The sequence below is a fragment of the Phacochoerus africanus genome, chromosome 15 (assembly GCF_016906955.1).
Source record: "Phacochoerus africanus isolate WHEZ1 chromosome 15, ROS_Pafr_v1, whole genome shotgun sequence".
NCBI lineage: Eukaryota > Metazoa > Chordata > Mammalia > Artiodactyla > Suidae > Phacochoerus > Phacochoerus africanus.
The window spans coordinates 11,203,105-11,218,459 of NC_062558.1; the positions used below are offsets into that span (position 1 = coordinate 11,203,105).

General features: G+C 50.1%; 1 protein-coding gene across 7 annotated transcripts in view; it reads left to right on the forward strand.

Moving 5' to 3' along the window:
- The window catches only part of PTK2B (protein tyrosine kinase 2 beta), a 131,965-nt gene that overhangs the window by 34,884 nt on the left and 81,726 nt on the right, over positions 1-15,355 (forward strand). The window lies entirely within an intron of this gene.

The window sequence follows — 15,355 nt, forward strand, 5'->3', positions numbered from 1 at the left end:
CAGGCTCGCTTCCTGGGATCTCTGATTGGGGTCTAGCTCTGCCTTTCTTCCGAGTCCACTATGTTCCCACAGCAAATCTTTGTCGTTTTCATCCTGGGACTCTGCCCCTGAGTGAGACAGAGGGACCCAGTCCGGCCTGTGCCTGGGCATGGGGTGGGCTGTGTGACGGCTCTTGGCAGGAGCCCCAGAAAAGTCTGCCATGTGCTGAGCTGGCCCAGTCACTGAGTATTTCTGTATCATGTTGCTGTGAATTCTTCCTGGTCATCTTACCCGCCCCCAGTCCTGTGGGTCAAGATTACTCTCCCTCAGGCTGCAGATGAGGAAGTAAAGAAATATCCAGGCCACTGCAAGGCTAAGATTAGGCCCAGAGCCTGCCCTGCTGTTCCTGGTGCCTTTCATGGAATGCCCATAGGGTACCTCGCATCCTCTACACCAGCCTCGAGCAGAATCCCACAGCAACTCTGAAACAGCTGCGTGATCATCCCATTTTACAGAGGAGGAAACCAAAGCTCAGAATAGTTGGAACTGTGTCTGTGACACACACTTGTAAGGGACAGAGATATGTTGCTGGGATCTCCACCAGCAGCCTGTGGACATGCAGGGAGGGTGCCCCGTGCAGTGGCCGAGCAGGTGCCCAGGGGATTGGGCCAGATTCTTGGTTCCGTACTCCTGGGGTCAAGTGGCCTATTCCAGGTTCTGTGCTAAATACAACTGCAGACATACGTGTACAAGGTACTGTTCCCAGCTTGTGACAAGCCTGTGGTCCCAAAGAGTGAACTTAGCATATCTGCAATAAGCAGGATGTGTCTCATTGGGAGCAAGGGGCAACTTATTGAAGGACGGGAGGGAAAGCTTCATAACAGAGATGGAACTTGGAATGGACTTTACAGAGTTCCTGTTGTGGCTCAGTGGGTTAAGAACCCAACTAGTATCCATGAGGATGAAGGTTTGATCCTCGCTCAATGAGTTAAGGATCTGGTGTTGCCGTGAGCACAGCGTGGGCCAAAGACACAGCTCAGATCTGACGTTGCTGTGCCTGTGGTGTAGGCTGGCGCTGTAGCTCTGATTCGAGCCCTAGCCTGGGAACCTCCATATGCCGCTGGTGTGGCCCTAAAAAGACAAAAAAAAAAAAAAGGGCAGAAAAGAAATGGACTTTTTGAGGAGCAACCTTAGAGAACAGAACTGGGCCCATGGATTATGGCCTGTGGTTAAACAGGTATGACTGACCCTCTCATGCTTTCACCCACCATGGGTGGCCCCAGCCCCCAGTGCAACTGTCCAACCCAAGCTCCTTATCCTCCAACTTGTTGAATAGCCTCACCAGGCTCCCATCTCCCAGAGAAGGTTGATGGCGACATTGGTTCCTCCTCCAATCAGCTACCAATCCCTGTGGTAGCTAAAAGGGGGATAAAAGCACAGCCCCCTTTATCCATCCCTTATTGTTACCTCTCATCCCACCCAAGACGCTAATCCTTCTTGCCTAAATCAGTGCATCAGGCACCAAGTTGCTCCCTCAGGGCCTCTCCTTGCGAATTTGCCTTATGCATAATCGCAGTAGAGTCACCTTTATAAGCCTTCGAATCAGCAGGCCTACCCTTTCCTGCTGTCTTGCCCACATTCGTTCCAAGCTTTTCTGAAAACTTCCCTCCCACTTCCTTTGTTGACAAACCTGCTCCTCCCTGAAGCCCTTCCCCCTTATCCACGGGGCCCTCCCCCAGCAGATGAGGCGAATGCCTTCCCTTCCCTGGCTGCCCGGTTATGATTTGATTTGTGCCTCTCTGGGAAGCACACACCACACTCTGCCAGGTGGAATCAAGTTGTGGACACTCCTGTCTGCCCAGCTTGGTTGTAAACTTCCACACCACCCTTTGCTTGCCTTTGGAGCCCCTCTCGGGGGCCTGCGTGGTGGGCGTGCAGTGATGTTCCTGGAGGCTATTGCAGTCACGGAGCCTGCGGCCCAGACCTGGGCTGAGGGGGTGCAGACGGCGACCCTGTGAAAGCGGCTGCACTAACCTTGGCACCGTGCCACCCAGGCTTTCTATGGGAAAAGAAACTATTGAGCAAGACCAGGGACCTGCCAAAGCCCCAGCTGGTTTCCTCTACAATGTGACAAAGTCCTGTATGTTTCCTTGAGAGACAGTGGGGTGTTGGGTGGGGAAATAGGAGCCAGGTTTGCCGTTTCCAAGCTTCAGGACCCCAGGAAAGTTCATTGAACATCTCTCTACCTCAGTTTCCCCCTCGTTTTGAGAAATAATATTTGTAACAAGGCACATCAAAAATACCCAAGGCATGTCTATTATTTTAAGGTTATTATACTAACTTTATAATTATAGTTAGATTAGAACTCAAACAAGACAATAATGTTGTATTACTAGTAACCTGGCCTCCTCCCAGAAGGCAAGAGGTGCACTCTGAGAATGGGGAGGCTGGAGGGGCCCCAGGTGATGGGGACTGGTGGGGAGGGGTAGTCATTGGAAATGTACCTTCCTGTCAAAGGCCACAAAAGGGACCCTCAGAGGGGTCAGGCGTGAGATACGGCAACGAGGAATTGCAGACCAAGCCCTCCTGAGAGGATTCCAAACAACACCCGTCAGACCTTATGTTTTCAGAGTGTTTTCCCCTCCGCCGACACTACCCCAGAAATACGAGCCCTCTGGCCGTCAGCCCTGGCAACACCCCCCTCATCTCTCCCTTACTCAGCTTTGGTTTCAAATAGGACAATGACCCACCTAGTATCCACTTCATGTGATCGACAGGAAATCTGAAACCCAAACAGGCAAATCATGGCTGGGAACTCGAGTCTTCAGATGACTGGCAACATCCTAGGTGATCTCAGGCGACTCGGTACCACCCCGACCCTAGAATTAATTTAGCCTCCCTGAGAACAGCTGGTCCCTTGGTGCTTCCACCTCCCCAGTCTCTCCATCTGCTATGATCTGAACGTGTCCCTCACTCCATAAATTCACCCCCACCTCAAGGTGACGGTATTAGGAGATGGGACTTTGGGGAGGTGATAAGTCATGAGGGTGGAGCTCTCATGAATGAGATTAGTGCCCTTATAAAAGAAACCCCACAGATCTCCCTTGCACCTTCCACCATGCAAAGACAGAGCGAGAAATCTGTCACCCAAGAGAGGGCCCTCACCTGGCCAGGCTGGCACCCAGATTCCAGACTTCCAGCCTCCAGACCTGTGAGAAATAAATGTCTGTCATGCATAAGTCACCCAGCCGTAGTGTCCTATGACAGCAGCCCCAACAGACGAAGAGGATATCCCAGGGGTTCTGCTAGAGCAGTCACCCTTCCCCTTCCCACTCCATAGGTTTTCCAACAACCCAGTTTGTTTCCTATGTAAGCAACACAGTCTCTCTAGGCAAAACCAGCCTCCAGATGTGGGTGCCCAGGGTCTCGTAGGGGTAGGCAGCCTTCATCTCTTTTAGTGTCAGAGGTCTTTTAGCTGACTGATGGGCATCTGCCAACAATCCTGCAGAGTCCACCCTGGGCTGAGATCAGAGTGGCACCTGGGGACAGAAGAGACCTCGACCTCCAGCCCCCTCCTTCTCCCCCTCAGTACCTGACCTCCCACTTCTGGGAGGCAGTGCCCAAGCAGGGTTCCTGGGCTTCCCCGGGCTGAACAATATGCAAATTGCTTGTGAGGAAGCCCGTGTCCCCGAGGGAAGCAGAAGTCCCATTAGAAACTGCTGAGCATGTAGATCAGAGGCTGGGAGAGGACAGCTCGGGGCTGCAACTCTTTTGTCCAGGGTATTTGTGCTTGTGGGTCTGTGTGTGTGTGGACAGAAGAGGGTGCTACAGGGCGAGGGTGGGGCACCAGGCAGAGCGGAGTGGTGCCTGAGAAACAGTGTTATTAGGTAGAGAGGGGGAGGCTATACCCTGGCTTACCTGGCATTTGAAGAAGTAGAAGTTCACTGAAAATAAGGACTCTAAGGTTCTAGAGAGGTCTGGACCTCTTCCATTTTTTTCGAGCTCTCTGTATTAAAATAGAAGAGAAGTTCCTGTCGTGGCTCAGTGGAAATGAATCAGACCAGTATCCATGAGGACTCAGGTTTGATCCCTGGCCCCACTCAGTGGGCTAAGGATCTGGTGTTGCTGTGAGCTGTGCTGTAGTTTGCAGATGTGGCTTGGATCTGGTGCTGCTGTGGCTGTGGTATAGGCTGGCAGCTACAGCTCCCATTTAACACCTAGCCTGAGAACCTCCAGGTGCGGCCCTAAAAAAATAAAAATAAAATAAAATAGAAGAAGAACTATCAAGAGGGCAAAAAAATCATGATGTATTTTAAATGTTTACTTTTACCAACTAGTAGTTGTAAACACACACACACACCGTGACCTTATGAATGGACTTAGAAATAATGTCGAGGGCCCTCTGTCCTGTGAAGCCTGAGGCCCTCTTAGCTTTGTAGTAGCCCAGCCTTCCCTGAGACCCTCTTGGGGGCATCAGGAGGCAGACAGAGGCCCTGGCATTCTGTGAAGCTGAATAAAAAGTCCAGATCTTATGTCCTGGAAGAGACCTGAATGCACTTGTTCCTGCTGAGGTGGTGAGGGGCTGAACACACCGGGTATGCAAGTGTCTGAACCTGTTCAAGGGTCCTTTCTCAGCCAAATATCCAGCTAGGCATGGAGGAAGGTCATGGATCTCCTGCAAATTCTTCTCTCCCCTGCAGTCACCCCATATCCATCCCCTGCAAGTGCAGCAGGCATCAATGAGAAACTCCTGTTAGGTCCCTTTGACTCCTCATCCAGAGCTGGGGGACAAAGAGGGCCCCATGGATCATGACACCTTGGAGTCAGGCCTAGGCTGGGTCTGCTCTGTTCGGGGGAATGGCCTTTCTGGTGTCCAAACCCACACTGCCCATGTAATCAACTCCAGTTGGCCGAGAACCATCCTTTCACTCTGCCCCAGGGTGAGTGGGTGACAGTCTGGTAGCTCTTATCAGAGCTGTTGCTCAGTTGGGTTGTTTCTGAGGAAGGTAGGAGGAAAAGCCAGAGCTTATTCTTCAAACTACTGATTTCTCCCTTCCACTGACAAGGACCCTCTCCTCGACCAAACTTTAATCAGGGGCCCTCTTCTCAACTTGGCCCCATCTTGGGCCTGACAAACTCAGTTAAGCTAGAATACCCTGACTCTTTGATACCTAGCCAAGGCCCTCTTAGCAATTTTCCATCCACTGATTCCCTCACCTGCCCACTCACTATAACCCGTAGCTGCCTCAGTTGTATCTGGAGATGAGTTCAGTCTCTCTCCTGTTGCAGTAGTCTTGAATAAAGTCTTCCTAGCCTGTTGAACTCCCTCCGGTGTATTTTCCCTTTGCGCACATACGTGCATACATGCAAACTCTTAACAAAGTCTCTGATTCTGTTCTTATTCTCTCTCTTGAGCTCAGAAAAGATTCTGGGAACGGATATTCAGGTCCAGTGAGAAGAAAGCCATCTGTCACACCTGGCCATGGGGTCCTTCTCAGGGAAGAGATGATCACTGTCACCAGGGCCTGTGAGTGACAGCAGAGTCATGATCAGCTCTATGCCCTGGAGATTCTGGAAAGAACCACTATGGGGGGCCGAGGGGGGGGGTAGCTGTCAGGGTGCCCAGGAGTATCCCCTTCTAGGCTTTTCCTGTTCTCATCGCTTGAAAAGAACTGTTCTAACCTTGGTTCCTGCAGAAGCATTTTGTCATTAGAGGCGTTTCTCGGCATATCTATTTTGGAGCTGCAGCTGGTTGCTTCTCAGAATAAACAGAGCTGTGATATTGGGATAAAAGAAGAAAGGAGTATCATCTCCTCTTTATGCCCTCCCTCCTCCCTATGTTTCCCAGCCTCCATTTCCCTCTTTTTAAAGGCCTTGCCCTAAAACCCCTCTACCTCACCCCCTGACCCGTGGCTTTCCTTCAACCATCTGATAACCACAGAATCCCCTCCCAGGCACACATGGGCCCCTGCTATAGCCAGCCTGTGCTAGGCTTGGGGAGCTCCAGTGTCCAGAAAGAACTCAATGTCAAGTGACACAAGAGTTCACGTATTAAGGACTTAAGCCAAGGAATGTTAGAGCTGGGCCAGCCTCTTGTGCTTAGATGAAACAATTGAGGTCTGGCTGGGGATGTGCTGTGTTCAGGGCCTCAGCACTCCTGGGAGCTGGGGAAAAGTTATAACACAATGACCTGCAGTTGTCCCCAGACCTTACTGTGTCATTTTCAGAATGTCACTGAAATGGGGGCTTGAGGCTTCTGGGACAGAAAGAGAAATCAGACCACTGTTTATTTTAGACAAAGAGGATTGGGGACCCCAGTGTACTTATAGATTTAAATGGCTTTCCTGAAGGATCGAGACAATCATGGATACTTTCCAGATACCCGAGGTTGGGAAGGTGTGGTCATTAGGGAGCAAATAAAGAGATTTGTGTTTGTGGCCACATTTGAGACCAAGTTATTAATCTTCCTTTGTTGTGCCTTCTAGTCCAAGTGGATCCAATAGCACCCATGATTGTGCAAGCCTCTCACCTCTTTTTGGTCTGTCTGGACCCCTCCTTCACTTCCCTCGCCTGCCTCTTTCTCATGCCTGCTGTGTCTTCCCTTCTCCAGCTTTACCTAACTCTACTCAGCACCAGCTCTTTATCTGCCGACCTGCTGTGCAACTTGACCCACATGAGGTTACAGAGGCAAAATGTGAGGAGGTGGTTGTTTCTAGAAATGGTGCACATTTCTTCAAAACCTTCTTCCTACCCAGGGCCAAGAGTGGTCAGCCTCACCTCAGCTGCCCCATGGTCTGACCTCAGCCTGGGCGTCTGCCTGCTGAGTCTCCTCTGTCACCTGAGGCAGCTCTGAGAAAAGGGGATGAACCAAGATCCCCACAGTGAGTTTCCTCTCTTGCCTTTGTCTTATTTTTAAAGCTGCAACTGTGGTTAGACTCTCAAATTAGGCTTTAGAAACCTCAGAAGACAGCTTGGTAGCAGAGCTATCCATGTGGGGGGTGAGGGGTGCCGAGGTGTGAAGGCGCTTCCTCAGGGCATCCCCAGGGCCGAGAGAGTTGTAGGTGTGAATGTCCGGGCTGGGCACTAGAAACGAACCTGACACTTCCATGTGCCCTGGGAGGGGAGAGGGTCAGGAAGGTGGGATCCTAACACAAGTGAACTTGGGGTTGTGTCTCAACTCCACCATTCCTGAGTCTTGTGACCTTGGGCTTGTTATTTAGTGTCTCTGAGATTCCATTTCCTGACCTCTAACATTGGGGATATTAATGGTATCTATTTTATTTTATTTTAAGCATTATTGAGGTGTAGCTAGTTTACAAAGTTGTGAAAATTTCTGCTGTACAACAAGGTGACCCAGTCATACATACATATCCATTCTCTCTGATTCTTTCCCCAGGTAGATTATCACAGAATACTGGGTGAGTTTCATCTATTTTAAGGAACACTTAATTCAGGAGTTCCTGTTGTGGCACAGCAGAAATGAATCTGACTGCTAGCTTTGAGGTTGCAGATTCAATCCCTGGTCTTGCTCAGTGGGTTAAGGATCCAGTGGTGCTATGAGCTGTGGTATAGGCCAGCAGCTGTAGCTCTGATTCAACCCCTAGCCTGGGAACCTCCATATGCTGTGGGCGCGGCCCGAAAAAGCAAAAAAAAAAAAAAGAACATTTAATTCAACACATAATCTACTGAGCCCTTACCTCCTCCTTACCAAGTACTTGCCAGGCACGAGCATCAGCGGTGGAAGGACTGGTATGGCTCCTGTTCTCATGATACTCACATGTTCTGATGAGGGGACGAGGTGGTGTTCAGATTTACTAAGGTGTATGTATGTGTATATATGCATGTGTGTGTGTGTGTGTGTGTGTGTGTGCGCGCGCGTTACCTAACACCATACCTGATGCATAAAAATGCTTGATAAATTGTAGTTGTTATTACTTTTATATTTAACACTAAAAATATGGTATAAATGGTCAGGCAAAGAACCAGAAAAGGTGAGAGCTTTCATTCCATAAATTGTTTAGCTTCTTTAGATTTATTATAGATCTCTTTTGGTTGAGGAGTGTGTAGTAGTCATAGTTTCCCAGAGAAACAGACCAATAGGAGATATATATCTATATATGTATATCTATATCTACATATCTCACATAAATGATGCATATATATGTGTGTGTATATGTAAATGTATAAAGAGATTTATTATAAGGAATTGGCTCAAATGATTTTGGAGTTTGGCAAGTCTCAAGATCTGCAGTAGGCAAGCTGGAAACTCAGGAGCTACAGTGATGTGGTTGGAGCCAGCAGGCTTGAGATTCAGGATGAGCCAATATTTCAGTTCAGGTTCAAAAGAAAGAGGAAAAAAAAAAAAGCCAGTGTCCTACTTCAAAGGCCATCAGGCAGGAAGAATTCTCTCTTATTCAGCGGAAGTTTAGCTTTTTTTCCCTGTTAGGCCTTCACCTGATTGGATGAGGCCCACCCAGATTAGGGAGGGCAATCAGCTTTACTCAGTTTACCCACTCAAATGTTAACCTTACAGAAATACCCAGAATCATCATTTTTTTTAATGGCTGCATCCACAACATGTGGAAGTTCCTGGGCCAGATATCAAACCTGTGCCTCCACAATGATACAAGCTGCTGCAGCTGGATTCTTAACCCACTGCACCACAACAGGAACTCCCAGAATAATCTTTGACCAAGTGTCCAGGCATCCTGTGGCCCAGTCAGGTTGACACATACAATCAGCCAGCACAGGAACCCATGAAAATCTTGTAGCTGAAAAAACCCCGGAGGAATCACTGAATGACTACCTTGTCCTAAAGGGGAGGGTAAACCTGGCTGGGGTCAGCGCAGGATGCAAACTAGTTGTCCTGGGGCTCTGTCCAGTCCAAAGATTTTTTTTTGAAAGTTTATACTATGTTTTATAAGTTTTTGCCAACATTTTGAAGAGTCCATGTTAAAAGTCTGAATTTCTAGTTTCTTATGAAAAAATAGAATTGGTCATGTAGGTTAGGCATCCAAACCAGGGCTGTACCCCCAGCCTGTTGGCTTAGCATCCATCACCCATGCCTGACCCACTGCACTCAGTTACTACCACTCCTGCTCTAGGAGAAAAGACCCCTGACCTGAACATCAGGGCTCCCCCTCTGCCCCCAGCAGAGAGCCTGTGCCGACAGCAAGCTGTCATCTCCTAGTGAGAGTGGTGGGGGGGAGAGTGTGAGACCGCGTTCGAAGCACACACCCAAGATCTTGTCCCCTCACAAGCTTCTCTGACAAACTGCCATTTGAAGTGCCCTGGAAGTTCCCTTGTGGTGCAGTGGGTTAAGGATCCGACACTGTCGCAGCTGTGGCCCAGGCTGCAGCTGCGCACAGGTTCCATCCCTGGCCTTGGAACCTCCACATGCATGTATGTGGCCAAAAAATAAATAAGTAAAAACAAATAAATAAAGTGACCCCATGAGCACAGACCTTCCATAACTCTTTGACTGGAGGGGCCATGAGTGGTGAGGGGAAAACTCGAGATGCCCTCCAACCAGGGAGAAGCTGAGCCATCCAGAGGGAGTGGGCCTTGAGTGAGTCAGTAGGAGAGGACCAGCAGCTCCATGCTGCTACCATGTTTTCTAAGTTTGTATCAACATTTAAACATTAGATTTCACATTCAACAGCTTATAAAAAACTGAAGATGAAGTGGTCTCATGGAGGTGGCGCATCTTTAAGGTCAGAGTGTCTTTTCTTCAAGCTTGATGCCCAGAAATGAGCCTTGGGATGGAATCTTCTAGAGTCACAGAATTGTTAAAAAAAAAAAAAAAAAAAAAAAAAAATTTCCACTAATGAGGCACAATGAGGGAACGGGGTGTTTGATGGGAGAAGAAATGCCTCTAGGGGAACCAAGAGCTGCTTTTAAAAAGCTGAAGGGACGTCATCCTGAAGAGGGATGGCACCAATTCTATACATCCCCAGAGGGCAGGAACCCAGCTGGGGACCAACAGCTGTGAGAAGGCAGGTTTGTGGCCACCGACCTACCTACCGTAATGCAGACTCCTCTAGCAAGGAGGGCTGCCTAGAAGTAGAAAGCCTAGTGCATAAGGCATTGAAGCCCCATGGCTACAGGGGCTGCAGGGCTTCAGGGGGATTTGATTGTTAGACTGGAGGTTTACTAGATCAGGGTCCCCAAACCTCTTTTGGGGGTCATACACGTAGTCAACGAAAATATTTTTATCACAGGTGGGAAGTTGACCAGAGGGGATTTTAACCCCCAAAGGGGGTGCATACAGGCCCAGAGTTCCGGGTCATGGCAGGCCTGTTTTAAGGAGACCAGCAGGCTCTGGGGCATGGGGGGATGTCCCTGGTTGTCTGACACCTGCCCCTGGGGTGGTCAGGACAGGTGGGTGAGAGCCCATTGAGGAAGTGACTGGGGCTGGGGCTCTGGACTGGTTGGTTTGTACAGGAAAGGCACTGTCTCGGGAATTCACTGGCAGAAGGAGAATCACTCCCTCTGGGATCGGCAAGGCCCAAGGTCACAGCACCAAACACAGGAACTAGAAGACATGGTTGTCACAAGGCTCTGCCCACGTGGGTGAGGGCTGAGGAGAGGATTGTCTCATGTGTGTCAGGAGGGCAGTGCCAGGTGATGTCTGTGTTTCCTTCCAGCCCAGAGGTACTGGCAATCACATAGCACCTTGGAGCCAGAAGAAGCCAGCCTTACTCTCTCTTTGCACAGTGGAGACCCTGGACCTAAAGAGGTGAACAGACTTGGGTCAAAGCCTCAGGCTCATTGCAGAGCAGGACCCAGAACCCAGTGCTCTTTTGCTCTTTTCCCTGCAGCTGGAAGGGACTAGAGGGAGCAGGCACAGTCTCATCCATGAGAGTCCACGATGCAGTAACATGGATCGATGCCTCAAGCCTGCAGCTCTGGAGCTCCCAGAGCAGGGCACATGTGCAATTTCCGCCAGCACAGCCAGACTCCTGACTCCCCCTCCTCTGTCCTGGGTGCCCAAGGAAGACACAGAACAGGGGTCTTAGAGCAGATGCAGCCTGGGAAGAGGAGACCCCATGCTGGGCTCTCCTTGTTGGCCCTGCTCTGAGGAGCATCCAGGTTTTAGAAACCACCAGACTGGGGTCGTTTGGACACCACCTCTGTTGCTGGTCCACCTGTGCAGGTTCGTGTGAGGAGGGAAGGGATGGAAACCGGAACCCACATCACCTGCTTATGTTAGTCTGTGTGAGCTGCCAGAAATAGATACCACAGAGTGGGGCAGGGCGGGGGGTGTGCTTAAACGGCAGACATTTATTCCTCTCTCTTCTGGAGGCTGAAAGTCCAAAATCAAGGTGTCAGCAGGGCTGGGTTCTTCTGAGGCCTCTTCATTGGCTTGCAGATAGCTGCTTTCCCCTCTGTGTCCTCATGGTTTTTTCCCTGCTTGCAGCTGGTGTCACTTTTTTGTTTTATTTATTTATTTATTTTTAATTAAAAAAAAAACACAAACATTTTTAGGGCTGCACCCACAGCACATGGAAATACCCAGGCCAGCAGTTGAATTGGAGCTGTAGCTGCCAGGCTATTCCCCAGCCACAGCAACGCCAGATCTGAGCTGCCTCTGCAACCTATACCACAGCTTACAGCAACACCAGATCCTTAACCCACTGAGCAAGGTCAGGGATTGAACCCACATCCTCATGGATGCTAATAAGGTTCATTACCACTGAGCCACAATGAGAACTCCTGGTGTCTCTTTATATGCCCAGATTTCCTCTCTTTATAAGGACACCAGTTGGATTGGATTAAGGCCCACCCTAATGGCTTTATTTTACCTTAATTACTTCTTTAAAGACCCTGTCTCCAAATGTTGTCACGTTCTGAGGTCCTGGGGTTGGGGTTTAACATAGGGAGCCCACAGCCCTGCCTCTTAGGGCTGTGTTGCTTTCCTTTGCCCACATGTGTCTCCCATCATGGCCCTCTCCCCACCCCACCTGCCCACAGTTATGCCTTGCCCCTCACTTTTGTTGAGCCCAGCCCATACATAATCAGTGCACCGTGTCCGTCCACTCCTGGTTCAGCCTTCTGTGCATTCAAGCTGTTTGCTCTCAGAGGGGCTGTGGGCTGGGGCGGCACGCAGGGAAGCCCGCGTTCTGGGTTCTCCATTCCCCTCACCCGGCACGTGGCCATGTGTAACTGGGCAGTTGACAAGTGATGGCCATGGGGATGTTGTCAACCAAGAATAGAACCTGCGAGTGGGAGGGTAGTCTGCTCGGCCCATGCTATGGGGAAAAAGGGAGAGTGCGATTGCCACTCCAGCTCGAGGCTGAGCAGGGACCAGTGTCCAGAGTGGACTGAGCATCCAAGGAACCATGTGGGTGACCTCAAGGCCGTAGAAGAAGGTCCAGGCATGTGTGATCTTCAAAGCCCCTGTGCAGCTCTAAAGTCCTGAGATCCCAAGTTTAGACCCAGAGAGCTGAGAGCTTCGGGGCAGGCTCAGGCCAGGCAAGCCTGGACAGCGCCACTGGGAGCCTTGTCCACTGGAGGCCGAGTGGCCTCTGGAGTGCTTGTTTGCCATCACTGGTGTCTGCATAGCTCATCCAAACTGATTTCTATGGGCTTCTTGTGATTGGCATTAAAGTATGTATGCACAGCAGGTGGTCTCGTTGTGGACTGACCTGTGAAGCCCCCCCAAAGTCTCATGTTTCTCTGCAGCCTCGTGTTTAGAACCAGGGCTGGCTGTGCGAAACTGGGGGGGGGCGGGGGAAGCGAGGGGGGCGGGCCTCTTGCTTGGCAGCTCCCGAGGCAGAGCTAGCACCTGCCAGTAGAAGCTGCAGGAAAATTCCTTTACTACATTGTAGGAAAGACCTCTCCAGCACTGAAAATGCCCCCAAAATGGCACAAGTGAGTTTCTTTGGCAGGAATGAGTCCCTGTCATGGAAATACCTGTGTAGATGCTTGAAGGCACCAAAGGATCATGGATGAGGTTTGATCACGACCAATGCTCGAGGTCAAGGATTTGGAATTTACCAAGAGCTTTTGTGTATGTTATGTTCATTCATCTTCACAGAAGATCTAGGGAAGATGGTATTAACAGACACAACTTTTGAGAGTGAGAACACTGAGGTTCAAGATGGTAACAGGATCAAATGTGTGCTTCGTCCATGCTCAGTATGATGTGAACATTTCTCTCCTTTCCAAAAGCCTCCTTTGGCTGCTGGTTGGGAGGCCCCAGTTCTAGTCCTGCTGAGTATGTGCCTTACCCTTTTGGAGCCAGCGTCCCCTCCCCTGTACAAGGGCCAGTACCACCTCCAGGGAGCGGAGAAGGGGAAGGACGAGTGCTCTGGGGACTGTCACTTGCTACTGCACGTGTGAGGGGAGGGGGGTTTCCACCTTAGGCCACCATTAAAATGTTGACTGCTTTTCTGGGAAGTAGAAAACTTCTCCCAAGAGGGCCGTCCACCATGGGCGGGGCAAGGTAAAGACCACAGAAGTGTAAGATGCACATACAACAGGTCCTGGAAGGCAGAGACCCCCTCTGTTTAACTCTGTACCTGGCTGGTGTCACTCTCAGAGTCAGTCCAGATGGGGTCACCTGGACTCTATCATGCTCAGGGGATTCCCTTTGTCTGAGATGGACCTCCTGACAAAGACACGGGTCCTCCAGTCCTGTGGTTGGTGCATCAGAGAGTCCCTGCTCTGTTCCCCACATCAAGATTTCAGCTGTGTGTCTTTGGGAAGGTCACTTGACAACTCTGACCTGTTTCCTCACCTGTAAGACAAAGGAAGTAAAAGCACATCATTTAGAAGTCCCTTCAGCTCTGGTTCTCACCACCAATGAGTTTATAATCCTAGTTGTTATGTTTTTTCCCTCACCAATACCCCAAATCATTCCTTATCTTTTCATCCAAACAACTTACCCCTCCCAGCTCTCACTCCCCTGTCAATGACTCGGAGTCTCTACTTGTAGTTAATGATCTTAGCTACCACACTTTCAGATCCAAGAGGGCACATTGGGAAGCATCAAATCTATTCCAGGAGTTCCCGTCGTGGCGCAGTGGCTAACGAATCCGACTAGGAACCATGAGGTTGCGGGTTCGGTCCCTGCCCTTGCTCAGTGGGTTAACGATCCGGCGTTGCCGTGAGCTGTGGTGTAGGTTGCAGACGCGGCTCGGATCCTGCCTTGCTGTGGCTCTGGCGTAGGCCAGTGGCTGCAGCTCCGATTCGCCCCCTAGCCTGGGAACCTCCATATGCCGCGGGAGCGGCCCAAGAAATAGCAACAACAACAACAACAACAACAACAACAAAAAAGACAAAAGACAAAAAAAAAATCTATTCCAATGGATTTAATCTGGAATTCGGGCCCACTACAAGGTGTTTGGCGGAGCTCTGCAAACGTGGAAGCCTTTTCAGCCAAACAATGTATTAAGCCACCCCCAGAACCACTTTTAGAGTCTGAAACATTCGTGCTTAAGACCTTGTGGGAAACACGTTCCTCTTACCCAAGTCCCTCGCTTTTTAGATGGGAAAACTGAGGTCCCAGCAGGTGAGGTGACTTAGCTGAGTTATATCTCAGCAGGCTTTTGGTGTTTAAGTTGGATGCAATTCAAAAGAATTTAAATGCTATAGCTTTTGCGGTACTTGAGTTAACCAGAAAATTCTCAGTCAGCAGAAGGAGAGAAGTACAGAGCAGGGTTCCTCTGGGGGCTCTCAAAGAGCTGGCCATTGACCCACTACCGTTCCACCCATTTCTGCTGGCTTCCACCGCTACCCTCACCCCTGTGGGGTGGGAGGGCCCAAGGCCACTCTTGGCTCCCTCAGCCCCTCACCTGACTCAGGGCCCTTTCTGGGTTCTGCTGTGCCCTCTCCCTCCTGCCTCATGTCTGTGGTGAGGCTGTGGAGAAGTGGGTTGCTGTTCTTTTTTCTGACTTCCTGTGTGCTTTGGAAACCTCAATAAAAGAACAGCTAAAGGAAGAAAGGGCCGAGGACCGTTATGCCAAACATAGACTTACGTCTGACCCAGGGGGGAGCTAGATTCAGGATTTTTATAGAACTAGAGCCCTGGATTCCGACCCACCCCCACCCCCATTTCCTACCTGGCTTTTAGGGAACAGAGATGCTTGGGGCTGGAGGTAGATGGGGGTGGGGATGGTCCTCAATATTTTCAGGATTGGGTCAGCTGTACCTAGGGAGATAGCCTAAGGGATTCTTGAGAAGTATTTATCACTGAAGTCAAACCCATTAAAAGAGAACACTGGCGTTCCTGTCGTGGCTCAGCGGAAATGAATCTGATTAGCATCCATGAGGATGCAGTTTCGATCCCTGGCCTCGCTCAGTGGGTTAAGGATCCAGTGTTGCTGTGAGGTGTGGTGTAGGTCACAGACTCAGCTCAGATCTTGCATGGCTA